Source organism: Oreochromis niloticus, linkage group LG14, assembly GCF_001858045.2.
Source record: "Oreochromis niloticus isolate F11D_XX linkage group LG14, O_niloticus_UMD_NMBU, whole genome shotgun sequence".
Lineage (NCBI taxonomy): Eukaryota > Metazoa > Chordata > Actinopteri > Cichliformes > Cichlidae > Oreochromis > Oreochromis niloticus.
The window spans coordinates 17,980,717-17,994,581 of record NC_031979.2 but is presented as its reverse complement, the minus strand read 5'-3'; the positions used below and the strand labels follow the sequence as shown (position 1 = coordinate 17,994,581).

General features: G+C 38.1%; 1 long non-coding RNA gene across 1 annotated transcript; it reads right to left on the bottom strand.

The window, feature by feature from the left end:
* Positions 1-805: 805 nt before the first annotated feature.
* On the bottom strand, positions 806-13,259 carry LOC102079260 (uncharacterized). Its single transcript, XR_269831.3, has 3 exons — positions 13,181-13,259; positions 12,291-12,396; positions 806-2,276 (listed from the first exon to the last, which is right to left on the bottom strand). It is a non-coding gene; the product is annotated as an uncharacterized LOC102079260 (long non-coding RNA).
* Positions 13,260-13,865: the final 606 nt, after the last annotated feature.

Sequence of the window (13,865 nt, the reverse complement as noted above, 5' to 3'; positions counted from 1 at the left end):
TGCATTTTCCTGTTGCTTTTCATTCTTATTTTTCTGTGCTCCTTGTTTGCAGGTTACAGACTATATAATATGATTAAATATGCAGAGACCAGGTGACATCACTGCCAACTCTCTCAGGCTGTATAAGAGGATGGTAGCCACCGTGAGCCACGGGCTTTGTTACCTGCTATTTTGGAGCCTTTAGCATTTTGCCTGCCACTATCTTGGTTTTTTGATAGTGGAAATGATAAGTAAGAGGTAGATCTCACTAAGACCCGCAACTCTGGTAGCAACACAAGCCATTTGTTACCTTTTTAACAAAATGAAAACAGCGCTGTATTGAAAAACACTAATTCAAAATCTTTGTGCTGCCAGAGAGGTCGCCTCCTGCTGGCTGCTGGAAGGGATGCAAGTTTAAAGCACTGACACACTGATTTCATATTTCATATATTTATTTATTTTATAGGCCTTTAGTATTTTGAGCTTGCACTTCAGTAGCAATCACAGCATTAGGCAGTGTGACACCTTGCTGCAGGCTTGTGCAGACATGTGGATGTGTTTATCTCTAAATCAGAAGACAAACAATCGAAAAGTAATGTCTTAATAAATTTGTCTTGTTACTATTGAAGCTCCCTATCACCATTCATTCTCCACCTTAAATCCCAAATCGGACATAAATGGATGTCCATTTATGTCCGATTTGGGATTTATGTCCGATTTGACAAAATCGGACAAAATTTGACAAAATTTATGTCCGATTTATTTATTTGGGATTTATGTCCGATTTGACAAAACATTTCTCCCACTGAAAACGATAGGAGAAATGTTTTGTCACTCACACAGCATTGTAAGATGGTGAAAGATGTATCCTTAGGCCCCCTCCTCGATTCAGAGATGGGCTTTCCCTTTACTTACCTGGATGATTGAGCATACATCAAGACATTTTATCTCTCCACCTTAAAGTTGTGTTTCAAAAAAAAGAAGCTGACAAGCGTTACATATTTCACCTTTAATGACGGTTCAGTTCGGCTTAAACGTCTCAGTTTGTTCTGACAATGTAACAGAGAGCCTATGCGCTCAATAGCAGGGCCGTTTCATTGAACCAGATAAAGGCTGTTCCTGTTGAAATGTCTCCAGCGCAGAACCAATACAATCAATAACATGATGAAAGCAGTTTGAAGGATCATACATGTGCTGCAAAGGTCATTTCATTTGAAATCATCTCTTTGCTGAATAATTGCAATGTCTTCAAAATAAAAGTATTTTACTTCTTTTTCTAAAAGTACCTGAAGGTTTTAATTCTCTAACTTCTGTGTATCTTATGTTCTTCAACTCAACAAACTGTCTGCTTGCTATGATGCTCAAAGAATGCATAGTCTCTCACTAACTAGGAGTTTAAGTTTACTTTTATCTTATGTATAACTCGTCTGACTAAATTGTTGACTAAGATATATCAAGTAATGTAACTTAGTTTAAACAGAAAACCACTGATGTTTGTGTAAAATCAAGAAGCAAGCCTATAACCTTGATAAAAGGTCATGAAACAGATCAAACTGTTCAATCTGCCAAATTTTTCCAGCCTTCATTCAATACATTAAATAATATCAATTGCATTTAACAAACCAGTCTTTTTTAAAAGTTATTTTTGTGTATTTTGTGTATTTTTCTGTATTAATCCTCTCAGATATTGCAGTGCCGTTGGTAATGTGATGACAGCTTTGGTTGTAACAGTCAATGAACAGACACAGCCAGAAGCCTGCAAAGATTTTTATGAACCTTCCAATGATGTTTTTCTTTCTTTTTATCTTTTCTTCCTCATTCCTCCATCCCTCCAGCCCTTCATCTGTTCCTTCTCCCTTTATCTTTCCCCCTTCCGTCTAAATATGCAAATACACCCCCATTACCCTAATTGGCTCTGGGAGGTTTGAATATTTCACGCAGATCATCTTCATGATCAGGTGGGTGAATGTGGTCTTCGGCATAACGTCGTGCAGGTGCTAATGGAAATCACACACAAACAATGTAGGTAAGAATGAGTGAACAAAGGTCAGGTTATTTTCACACTGTGCCAGTCGTATTAGCTCAATTAAGTAGGAGTTATAGAGGTGCTGATAGTATTAGCAGTTCAACAGGGAATTCTGTTGTTGTGGGGTGAGGGTATGTGCATCTGAATGAATTATGTAGTTATTATTCATGGGTGGATCTGTAGAGGAGATCCTCTGCTCTCTGATTCTCTGGGTGTCTTATCTCCATTGAGGACCATATGGTGTGCTCTGCTTGACCTCTTGGGAGAATTTCTGTGGGAAAAATGATGGCAGAAAAAATAGAACAGAATTGACTGACCTCTAAGAAAAGGTTGAGCATAAACTGTACTCCTTAAAAACTGTGATTTGTGTTCAAAAGCATCATGCTTAGCCTTTTTGTAGTCTGAGAATTTTTTTTTTTTTAATTTAGCTTGTCTTATCCATTACTAAAATATTACTTTAATGGAATCTTCAATTTCCAAGCTGTAATTGTTACAATGTTGCTGTTAAAACAATTTCATGTTTTTGTATTTTATGCAGAAATTGGATACAAAAAAGTTAGCCCTGATTGTAAGCCTTCTCTTTCTGCCTTAAACTGTCACACAGCATGTTGTCAAGGTTCAAATGAACTTCAGACTTAATGCATATTTACATTATTTTCCCTATTAAATAACCAAAAAAAGTTCTTTGCTATACCTTTTAAACTGTCTGGCAGAGCAGCCTGGTGGCATCGGGACACTATATAGCATAGCTAGCAGGTCAGGTTGGTCTGGAAATAAACATGGTGGCCCCAAAAGACTGCAGACTTGCCACTGCGTACACTTTTTCTCACAGTTAAATTTCATAAAAGAAGAATGTGTGGTGAGAATGTGCTGTAGAGTGCTCAGGCTTTAAACTATAATGGAGATAAAAAATAATAATAATTGAACACAAAGATTTTATCTTTCCAAATTTAAACTGTAGTGTTGCTGCCAAAGCCCAGAGTCACATGCTGACAAATATTAAATCATAACCCTGTAAGAGAACTGGTTCATAATCCAACCCCTTTATTTCCTACATCAATATTTAGACTTTACTAGTAAAATTTAATCAGGCCTCTTATAACAATTTTTCTTGTTATTGAACATCTGCAGCAGTGCCTAATGGCCATCTTTACTTCTGATTTTACTCTCAGGAAACCCAAAATGCAGAGATAGGCTGTGTGTTTTTTTTCCTCCCTTCAATAGCTTTTCTTCAATTTTTGATTACCAGATTGCGGTGAGAATGTAGTGCACCAATTCAAAGAGGAGGAAGACCCAAACACATAACCCCAGAGACAACGTTAAATCCAAAATCCATATCCTTAATCCAGAGAGGCAGTGGTCATGCACAAGTAAATAAGATAAACAAAGCCAACAAGGGAGAGGCAAAAAGCAAAACCCACAAACAGTCCAAAGGTTCATACACTACATATTAACAAGACTTTTGGGAAATGCTGGGACGCTGAGTGGCAGGTGAAAGACAGGAGGCTCATGTATAGGAAGTGGGAACAGATGTGGCAGCTTAAACGCAGACAAAGGAAAACTAACAGAAGACACGAGAACTAAAGATAGCAAAAATAAAATGGGAAACAACTTGAAAAATGAAAGGTATGAGGCACTCTCTCACTGGCTTCACCTATAAATCCATCTTTTGTATACAAAACAAAATACTAAAAAAAGATTTATGATTTAAAATCAGCAGCTGCTTTGTCCTGTGACCTTCACTGTAATATCTGTTGGTTGGCAGCATGCTGATGACGACGACTGACCTTCGTCTTTCTCGATGTTTTTGTCAGCCAATAAACTGTCAGATGCCTGAGGTGGGCGGATCCATCCAAGTATCAATAGTATCAATTTCAATGCTGGTATTGATATTAACGTGACATGATCTATACTTTCTTTCTATCCTCCAAGTGCAGTATCAGCATATTGTGATAAATAAATAATGTTTTTGGAAATGAAAAAAATATACCTCAAATATGAAAAACGTCTGAACCTGTTTGTGTTTTGTTTAAAGGCTGTAACACATTTAAACAACATAAGTTGACCCAAAGTGCTTTAGAGACACATTCCAGGTCTCCAAAAAACTCAGTTTCTAAATACACGAAAAGCTGAAAGTTGTGTTTCTTTTGTATTAACTAATTATTGTGGAAAGTAAAGATTACAGTGATTTGGTGATCACTGAAATGTGTTCAGAACACTGGCCTTGTATTTACTTAGCATCAGATCAATACCAAGTAACTAAGTATCACATGGCTAAAAGGGTGTGTCCACACTGCCAACCAGCACGGGGGTATATTTGTATCTTTGCAATGTTTTCATTGCTTCACTTTAAGCCAAAAGGACATAGTCCTTAATAGTGAATCACTAAAGCCCTCTCACCTGTTTTCTTCTTTCATCTGCTCCCTCCCTCCATCTTTCTCTCATCCATCACATACCACAGTTACCTCTTGGTTAATTGCACATCACTCACTTAGTCTTTCTCCTCTTTTCTTGATTTTTTTTTCTTTGAAGGATATTAAGAAATTTAAACACTATTCGCTCATTCCAGAATAATGCTAATTTTCTTCTCCAAGGCCCTTATTTAGACCCTGCTGTTTTATTACAGCACAGTGGAATATTCAAAAGAAACCAAATGAAAGTGCCAAATGAGAACAAAAGACCTGATGTCCAGTAAACAGAAACCTTGGGTGAATTTATCCCAAAGACCCAATAATACCCATATCCTGCCTTGCTCTGATACGTTCTACCAGGGTCACCAGAGTGGAAACGGGATGAGGATAGTCGAGGATTAGTGCTGATCCATGCATATTAAAAGATCATAGAGGCAACCATGTAAGGCTCTTTGAACCTTACCTCTTTGTGTGGGTCTGCATGTTTTTCTGTGTCTATTTACATGTGTGTGTCTGGAAGAGCTTGTAACCACCTCAGAGACATCCACCTCCTGTGTTTTTGAGCATTTTTGCTGGACTGTATGCATTAGTGTTCAGATTATGCATTAATTCATTTTTTTTACTGGCTGTGGTCAACCGTATGTGACATACTTGTTAATCTCACAGATGTATAGGACAGCAATTGTTTTTTTTTGTTAACCACAGTCTGTGTATATATAAAAAGAGGATTACTTGAAAACACCCCATAATTCTAAGCCTTGCAACAAATAGAATGTCCGCTGCATTAATGCATCAGCCTCTTTTGGCTTTTAATTCTGCATTGATTCAATGCGGGAAACCTTCCTCAGAGAGTTTGGTCCATGTTGACGTGATAGCATCACACAGTTGCTGCAGATTTGTTGGCTGAAATTTATACTCTTTCTGATTAAGTACTAAACATACCAAGGTTGGACATTGGTCACTGCTCAGTTAATATGGGCCATATTCCCAGCCCATCCTCACTTACGCTCCATTGGTGGATTAGTTTATTAGATGTACACAATTGTGTGTTTTACCATGTTTTTCCTGCACAATCAAACATTTTGAGTAGATTGGTGGATATGCTGGACACATGTGACTGGTTGTTCCTATTAGGATTTTTTTTTCTACTCAACCATACGTTATTTAAAGTGTTGTTTTTAATTGATGACCTTGATGAAGGCCACAGACTCAAACGTGCTGGTGAAGTAATAAAACCATCAGAAGACGGGTACACTGTGGATGTGTTCAGCAACAATGCTCAGACTGTGAGGTGCCAACGACAACCATCCCACATCCAAAGTCAATTAAATCAAGTAGATGTGGTTTTTACACTTTTTCTGTCAAACCTGCTGAATCATAAATGCAGCGCTGATGTATGGATGTTCATCATGCCTGTGCATACTTCAAGAGAAACGGTCCCCCAGATCTACTTTCACTGAGCTTAACATCTTCCACTTTAGCACATTTCTGATTGTTGTTTAAACATTTGTGCCTTGGTATGGATAGAAATATGTAGAAAGAAATATGTGAGCCTCTCCTCCAACACGTTAAACCACTTCTCTAATATCTATCATCCATCACTTTGGACACCTAATGTGGTTTTGAAAAATGATGAAAAATGCTCTTTTGACACAGCTGAAATCACACTAATACACAATGTCCCCCTTTTAAAACTCCAGAGAGTAACTGTATCTAATTCAATGTTTTATGTTTTGTGGTTTTGGAGTCAATCCAAGGGTGTTCAAAGGAAGCAGCAGGACACAGACACACAGCTGATGAAACAAAGTATACATGACTCTGCGTGTGTGGTGAGAGTGATTTAAGGATACGCTCTCAGTACTACATCCTGGAACATCCTGTAACCTCATTACCATGCGCTCATTAGATACTCATTTAAACCAATCAGATTTCTCCATAATCTAATCATTCTTTATAAATTATGAGAGAAATCCATTATTACTACAAACACCCAGCTAATTAGAACTGGGATGCACCATCTGCTGCATGTTTGTGTAAGACTACATAGTTGGGGATTCACTGTTACATGCATACACTGTATTAATGAGGGTGATTTAGATGGGCCTCACCTTCACTTAGTTGTTTTCTTTTTAAGTTATATAAAAGAGAACGACATACCTTTTGTTGCACGTGTGTAACCTATACTGATCATATACGAAACGTGTTCCCTTTTATTATTTATTTTGCCTGCAGATCTACTATTCTTACACGTGCATGTATGTATTTATGAAGCATTATCTTCATCGACTTGACTCGTACATGAGGCAGTTTAAAAACACAACTGCAAACAAAATGGATTTCTACCCATTTTTAGGAGATATTGTGTAAACTTTTCCAGAGTTTGAGAGTAAGTGGTTTTTATTTTTTTTTCACATTATCATATATGGGAACAGTGCATATATATATGCACTGTTCCCATTTTTCAGCTGAAGCAGGCTGCTGCTGCTTGCAAAAGTACTCTAAAAATCCCAGGTAAGCAACCAGCTGATTTTTTAGCAGATGTGGCTTCATATCTTTCCTACAGGAGTTGGTAAACAGCAAAAACAGTGATAAATGAGAGTGAGTATTGGTTTTTGCTACCTATCTTTTCCCTCTGGAGTGCTTAGTCTTTGTCCACAACTAACCTTAACAGACAGAGAGTTTATGAGAGCGCAATAAATCTCGGATAATCTAATAAACTGAACATAATTTTGAAGCACTGCTTTAATTTGATTGCCATAACAGACTTGGGGAAAGAAAGGAAGGATGTAATATGATACACTCCTATGAAATAGACTCATGGACTCCATGAAGTCCAGTGAAAAAACGTATACCCTTATTGTTTCCATAGCAATTAAGAGAGTAATTAGCAACAAGTTGCTGCTAATCAAATGCATTTGATGTAAGAACATCTATAATATCAACAGTTTTGCAGTTTGCTGGACTGGAGGATTCTGGTGACACTACAATCTATCCAGGAGTCAAGTCCAGGTCAGATGGTGCAATGGGCACACATTGCACAGTATTAGACTCCACAGGCCTTACTTAGCATGTTAAGTGTTAAAGTTCATGACAATATTTTATTTCTAATTAGCAAATGTAGCAAACTGTAGACTGACAATAGCATTTAGCATTTGTCACCAATACCATCTGTCTGAAGAGGATGGACAGAGTATCATCATAATGAAGACAATTAGAAGTACAAAGAGATCACTCTTTATGTTTCCTGCATATTTATACGAAAACGTATTAATTACACTACCCACAATGCAACTTAGCTTGACTTTTGGCTAATGCAGCCACTACCCTTAAGCAGAGGTGATGGAAAAGGCTTTATAAAACTATTCACAGATGCAATTTTACTGCAAAGATACTCTGATGTTAAATATGGGATTATTTTTACCAACACACACTGAAAGTGAATTAAAAGTGTAAAATGTGGCATTTTCTTTTTCTTCGTTGGATCATAGATTAATTGATCGATCTCAGTCAGCTCTCGTTAAATTCAAGACGCGCAGCCACGTACACCCGGCCACTCTTACAGATGTATAAACAGTTAGTCTGACCTTGTGCGTCCGCGCGCATTCACAAGTTGAAATAGAGCTTAACAACAAACAAACCCCTGACCTGTTTGACATGTGACATTTGGGAACCGGTTCTAGTCAGTGTCCTCTTCTTCAGCTGTAACAACATCTGTGCGTCTGTGTGTGAGAGTCGGCGTGTGTCATGTGTGCATACGTGCATTCATCCACATGCTAACAAACAGTGGATGAGGCATATTTACAGTTGGGTGATTATTTTTTAACCTTTGTGGTCAGAGCTACGAGGGAAGAAAAGATACGTCTATGGTGAGAAACGGTTGACTTCTTGCCATAAACTATTCACTGTTATTGTTAAAGTTTCTACTTTCATCCACGTAGATGCTTCAGAGCTGTGTCAGAACAGAATGTCTAACGTGCATATAAAATGTGGAGCAAACGTTTGGGTCTATGGTGGGAATCTGAGAGAGGCAATCTGCTCTTTAGACTTATTTTTTATTAGCATTCACTGGTCCCTGAAAGTCCTGATAAAGGCCTCACTCAAGCACAGCATGGCTGTATCCTGCAAAGAGATATTATTATTTATTATTTTATTTTATTTTATTAACATCACCATGACAGAGCATGGGGTGATGTGCCTTATGTTTTGCTGCTGATTTGGCCAGCCTTCTGGAGGGCACAGACTCCTGTTGTGTTTAAAACAGGACTTCTGCTCGCTGCTTCAACAAGGGTAATTTTAGAGGCAAACAGCAGCTGTAACGTCCACTTGACTCTGTGAATAAAATCAGTATGCTATGTACATACATGTGCATTGTTACTTTTGTCCTATAGAAAATCTGTATTAAAAAATGAAGTAAATGCAACATAATCTGCAGTTAAAATATTCAGAATATCAGACTATTTAATGGAAATAATATATGAATGTTCTGGTTATCTGTCCTATAATTAGATTTCAGGAAATTTAAATCAAGGCGACTGGAGTGTAGACTCAGATACCACAGCTATAAGGTTAAGGTCTAACTTGTTGGCCTACAGTAGCTGACCTAGTTTGTTTTCTGAAATCTTGCTTTTGTTTTTAATTCATTTGAACTTTTCCTGGACTGACTGTCAGCACCCAAGGCTCAAATAAAGCTGAAAACTGTCTGATCCCAGGTGTATACTAACAGGGCCGATAGCACTGAACAACATTTTTACACAATATTTCTGATGCATCATGTTGACTATGTAATGTGGATTACAGTTTGGTGTTTGAGAACTGAAATCATTTTGTACCATTTTGTACAAATGTTATGTTCTGTCACTCTCTCATACTCACACACACACACGTTTTACAGTCCTGTGGATTTTGAGTGTATCTGTGTGTTTTCTCACCAGTCTGAGCTGGTGTGGATGTGCATTTAAATGTGTGTGTGTGATGCCATGCACTTTGTCTCCTACCCTGGAGTGAGGTTTATTTTTGAGGTGATGCATGATGGTTTGCTCCCACAGGACACTCGTGCTGTCAAAACAAATCACTCGGTGTGTGTGTGTGTCTGTTTATTTGAGTCTCCACATGGCTGGTTTATTTCTTTTATGCATCTGCCCCTATTAATGCTTACAGTGCATGTATGTGGCTATGGATAGATCACTTTGCATGTGTGCATGCAGACTTAAAGTGAAAAATTCCAGCTGTAACTGTGTATATATTTTCAACAAAAAAAACATTCAGGCAGCAGCTATAGCTACAATGTCTCATACAGTAGGTTTACTTTATATATAAATGTGTGGTGTGTTTATATGTTTTTCATATGTTTATCACCAGCATCACTAATCAAAACTGGCCTTCAAAAGAACCACTGAAGAATAACCATACTCTGATCTAGCACTGATAATAGAAACAGTCTCCTTGTGCAATCATCGGCCACCTTATTACGTACACCTTGCTATTTTTAGACCAGGAGCGTATCCAGAAGGGGGGCAAGGGGTGGCAGCCCTCCTCCCCTGAAATTTGATTAGATAAGCTTTATTTTCTTTCTCTGAAACCAGCCGAGAGTTTCCTTGGCTGTGTGTTTGGGATCATTGTCTTGCTGAAACATCCACCCTCATTTCATCTTTATCATCCTGGTAGATGATGGCACATTTTTTCATTCATTCTTCACCACAAAAGCCCCACGTCATGATGTTGTCATGGTGTTTTTGGGGTGATATGCAGTGCCTTTTGACCTCAGAACATGGTGTCTATTATGGCATCCAAGGAGTTCAGTTTTGGTTTAGTCATCTGACCAGACAAGGTGGTTTAGTGCATCACTTAGTGTTTTCTTTGAAACAATGGTACCTGCCAGTTGGAGGTCTTCTGAAGCTCTCCACAGGTGGTCCGTAACTCTAAGTGGCAGGATTGCTTTCTAAATACTGATAGTTTTCATTTGGTGTCACGACTTTCCTCCCTTTCTTCATGCATTCAATGCTGTTTCCCTGTGTCCTTTCTCATTATTACACATAATTCATGGACATCTATGGTTTGATTTCTGTGCATGATTGAATTGGTTGGGTTCTTATCGACATCTGGTGAGAATTTCATGTCAATAGTACCTTTAGAAAGATATTTACTTGTTGATGTGTTCAATACTTATTTTACCTGCTGTATATTTAAAGCCTTGTGCAGCCCCACTTTTCACATAATAAATCTATAATAGGTCACATGAGCCTGAAAATGATGTTTTCCATGCTGGTTTTCAAGTTATGTGTTATGTTTTTGTGATTTATGTATTTTGTGTAAAAGTAAATGAACCAAAAAGTCTGTAAGGTTATGAGCAAATCCTTTTTCAGGGTCGACATTGATTGATCTCTCACAACAGTTTCAATCACAGTGCAATGCCTTACAACACACAGCGTTACAGTGAATTTGTGGGGGGCAGGTGCAGGGCACCAGATCAAATCTGAGGTCTAAATCCACTGTGGCAGCTGTGACGTTGCTCTGACGTGCGCATGTGTGTCAGTGCCTGAAGGGGAATTGATTTTGTGCATCCATGGCTATTCCCCGAGCACTTGCAAAAGTTGACCATCTTCATGGATTTACATGTCTATGTGTGTGTGTTAATGAGCCATTCCAAAACACAGTTATCAATCTATTTTATTAACCCAGCTGATTGCTGTTGTTACTGGCAACAGATGGTAGGAGACTTTCTAATCAGCCCTTCACGCGTTTACTTTCAATTATCGTTGTATTTTGTCCAAAAACTCTTAAATTCTGCAGCACTCTTTTTTCCTGTCAGCTGACTTTATTTTATCTTCATCTCCCATTTTCAGACCTTTTACCTGCACTGGAAGCTCCATACCAAAAGTAAAAGTTCCCACTTAAGGAAAGAAAATATGGCTCTAAAATTAAAATATTTCAAAAACAGTTTTCCTTCTTGACCGAGTGAACGAGTGTGGGAAGCTGACTGTCACAGGTGGCATCACTCAGTGCTGTAATATTAACAGAATTCATAGAAACAAATGTGGCCATTGAGGTCTAATGTTATTTGATGTTAAACCACAGAATTATCATTTGAGACTTATTAGTTCTGTAATGTGTTACTAAACCAAATTCACTCTTATATTAAATTGTTTTAAAGTTACCACTCAAACAAGTATGTTCTTACTTGAAATGGTAGGTGAAAAAAAATCATCGGACATATTTTTTCCTACACATTTAAATTAAAATTCTCATTCATGTTAAGGAAAAATACTGCAGAATGGTCTATAAAATATATATTCTATATACTGGGGTTTCTGACTGGAGATCATGTGCACATTGCTTAAGAATTGTCCACATATTGGGTGTGACACAACTACATGTTGCTAGGGAAAAATGTGTTTTTCCCTGACTAGTTGGTAGCGGTTCCTGGAGGTTGCTGGCTGTTGCTGGGCAAAATCAGCTGCAAAGACAGTGTTGTACTGAATACCTTAGAGTGATTGCTTTGATTGCTAGCAGATTGCCATGGTTGCCTGTAGTTTATCATGTTTGCTTACAAGTACTTGCCAAGTTGTAATAAAACTTGAAATAGTGCCGGATAGATCTAGTGGTAGGTAGATAGTCATGAAATAGTTTGTAGGCCTTTGTAGGCTGGGACCCCTTGATCCCACTCTGTCACCATGACTGTTACACATGTAAAATTGGCAGACAACATTTGCGGTCATGCGTTTTCAAAATCTTAATATATAATAGCCCATTGATTTCTGTGGGACCTGAACTATTTTTGGAACCATAGGTATCACCGCCTGGTGGCCACTAAAAAGAATGCAGATTTGAGGAACCTTGCAGACTCAAAAGCTATGTCCATCTTTCATGCAGACTACCTCAGGAGTTGATCCAGGAGTGGAAGGTGTATCACGATCGCTTTCATACATATTTCAGGGTGTCAGCGGGCAGTTTGAGCTCTTGTTGGCAGAGTTGGGAACACATCTGAGGAGGCAGAGAAACCATTTCAGAGAGTTGATTGACCCAGAGCAGCATCCAGCTGTGTGTCTGAGGTAAAATACTATTTCCATATCATTGGTTATTCAGTACTGGTGCACATTTTGAGCTAGGAGCATCCTTTTTGCCAAATGCAGTCTGTTTATTTGCATTTGAAAAATTGAAAAAGTAGAAGTACAGATACCTGTAGCAACTTTTTTACTCAAGTAAAAGTGAAAAAGCACAGGCTCTGAGAATACATGAGAATAGAAAAATTATTAAAGTATAAATTCTAATTCTAATTAATGTATGTAGCTTAAATCTGTTATGTAGGACCTCTGCAGTCAAAGAGTATTCATTCACAGCTATCCTGGCTGATGTCCATCCCCTACACTGATGCTATACTTTTATACTGTTTATACTGTCTTTACACTAGACAATATAAAGCTGGAATTCAGTGAATGAATCTAAGCAACATCAGCTTAAATGCAAATTCATCTCTGCTACACTTGGTGTAGCCTAAATCTGACCATGAACACTACAGCCACTGTGCATCGGTCCAACACAGAGCTTTACTGTAAATTCATCCTGGACAAACCTACCCAGTATTTTTATGCAACATTTGAATAACAAAGTTAGCATAGCTTAGTTTGTTTTGCAGGATGTTTCACAAAATGAAAATACATAATTTATCAAAACCCATCATATACAAATCAAATAAGTGAGTAACATTATGACATCACATGTAAGTGTTATATCTGCAGTTTATTGAGTGTCACTGAGCAGTCTTTACCTTTTAATCTAACCTGTCCTGTTTTTCTACATCTTTCTTCATCTCTGAGTGAAGTTAGCTCGCACTCTTCTCTCTCCCTGTGAAATACAGCAGCTGGACCTTTAGCTAGCAACACAGTGTGCGACATTCGATTAGTAAAGTCCTTAACTCTACTATTTCTGCCCTCTCCCACTTAACTTCCTTATTTGGCCCTCACACACTCAGATGTAGGTGCCCCAGTTACTTATGGAAAATAGGACAGTGACTGTGGTTGCAAGTCCTGTGAATGTGTGTCTTTAGGGCACTTTTTCCTGCACACATAAGAAATGGGTGAGCAAATGTCATGCTACAGAAGATGCTCTGTGTGTATATGCTTGTTTTTGTTGTCTCTTCCTAGTCTGACTAGCTAATGGGTGGTGATCACCTTAATCGTTTTGCAGATTTGAGCCTTCAAATTTTAGGATAGGTGTGCTGGTTCATATTAGCTTTGCAGTAGAATCTCGCTGTAAGAAGCACACACCTTGTTTAACTTATTGAGCGTGGTATTAAACGTACTGTTTTGTCCTCTGTTAGCCATATTTTAGAAATGTCAAGGGTCTTGAAATGTTATTTCCCTTTGCTGTAATGGAGTATTTATGTTAACAATAAATGACTAGTTGTGAACAGAGATGGGCAGTAACGCGCTACTGTAAGCTGATTACTTTCT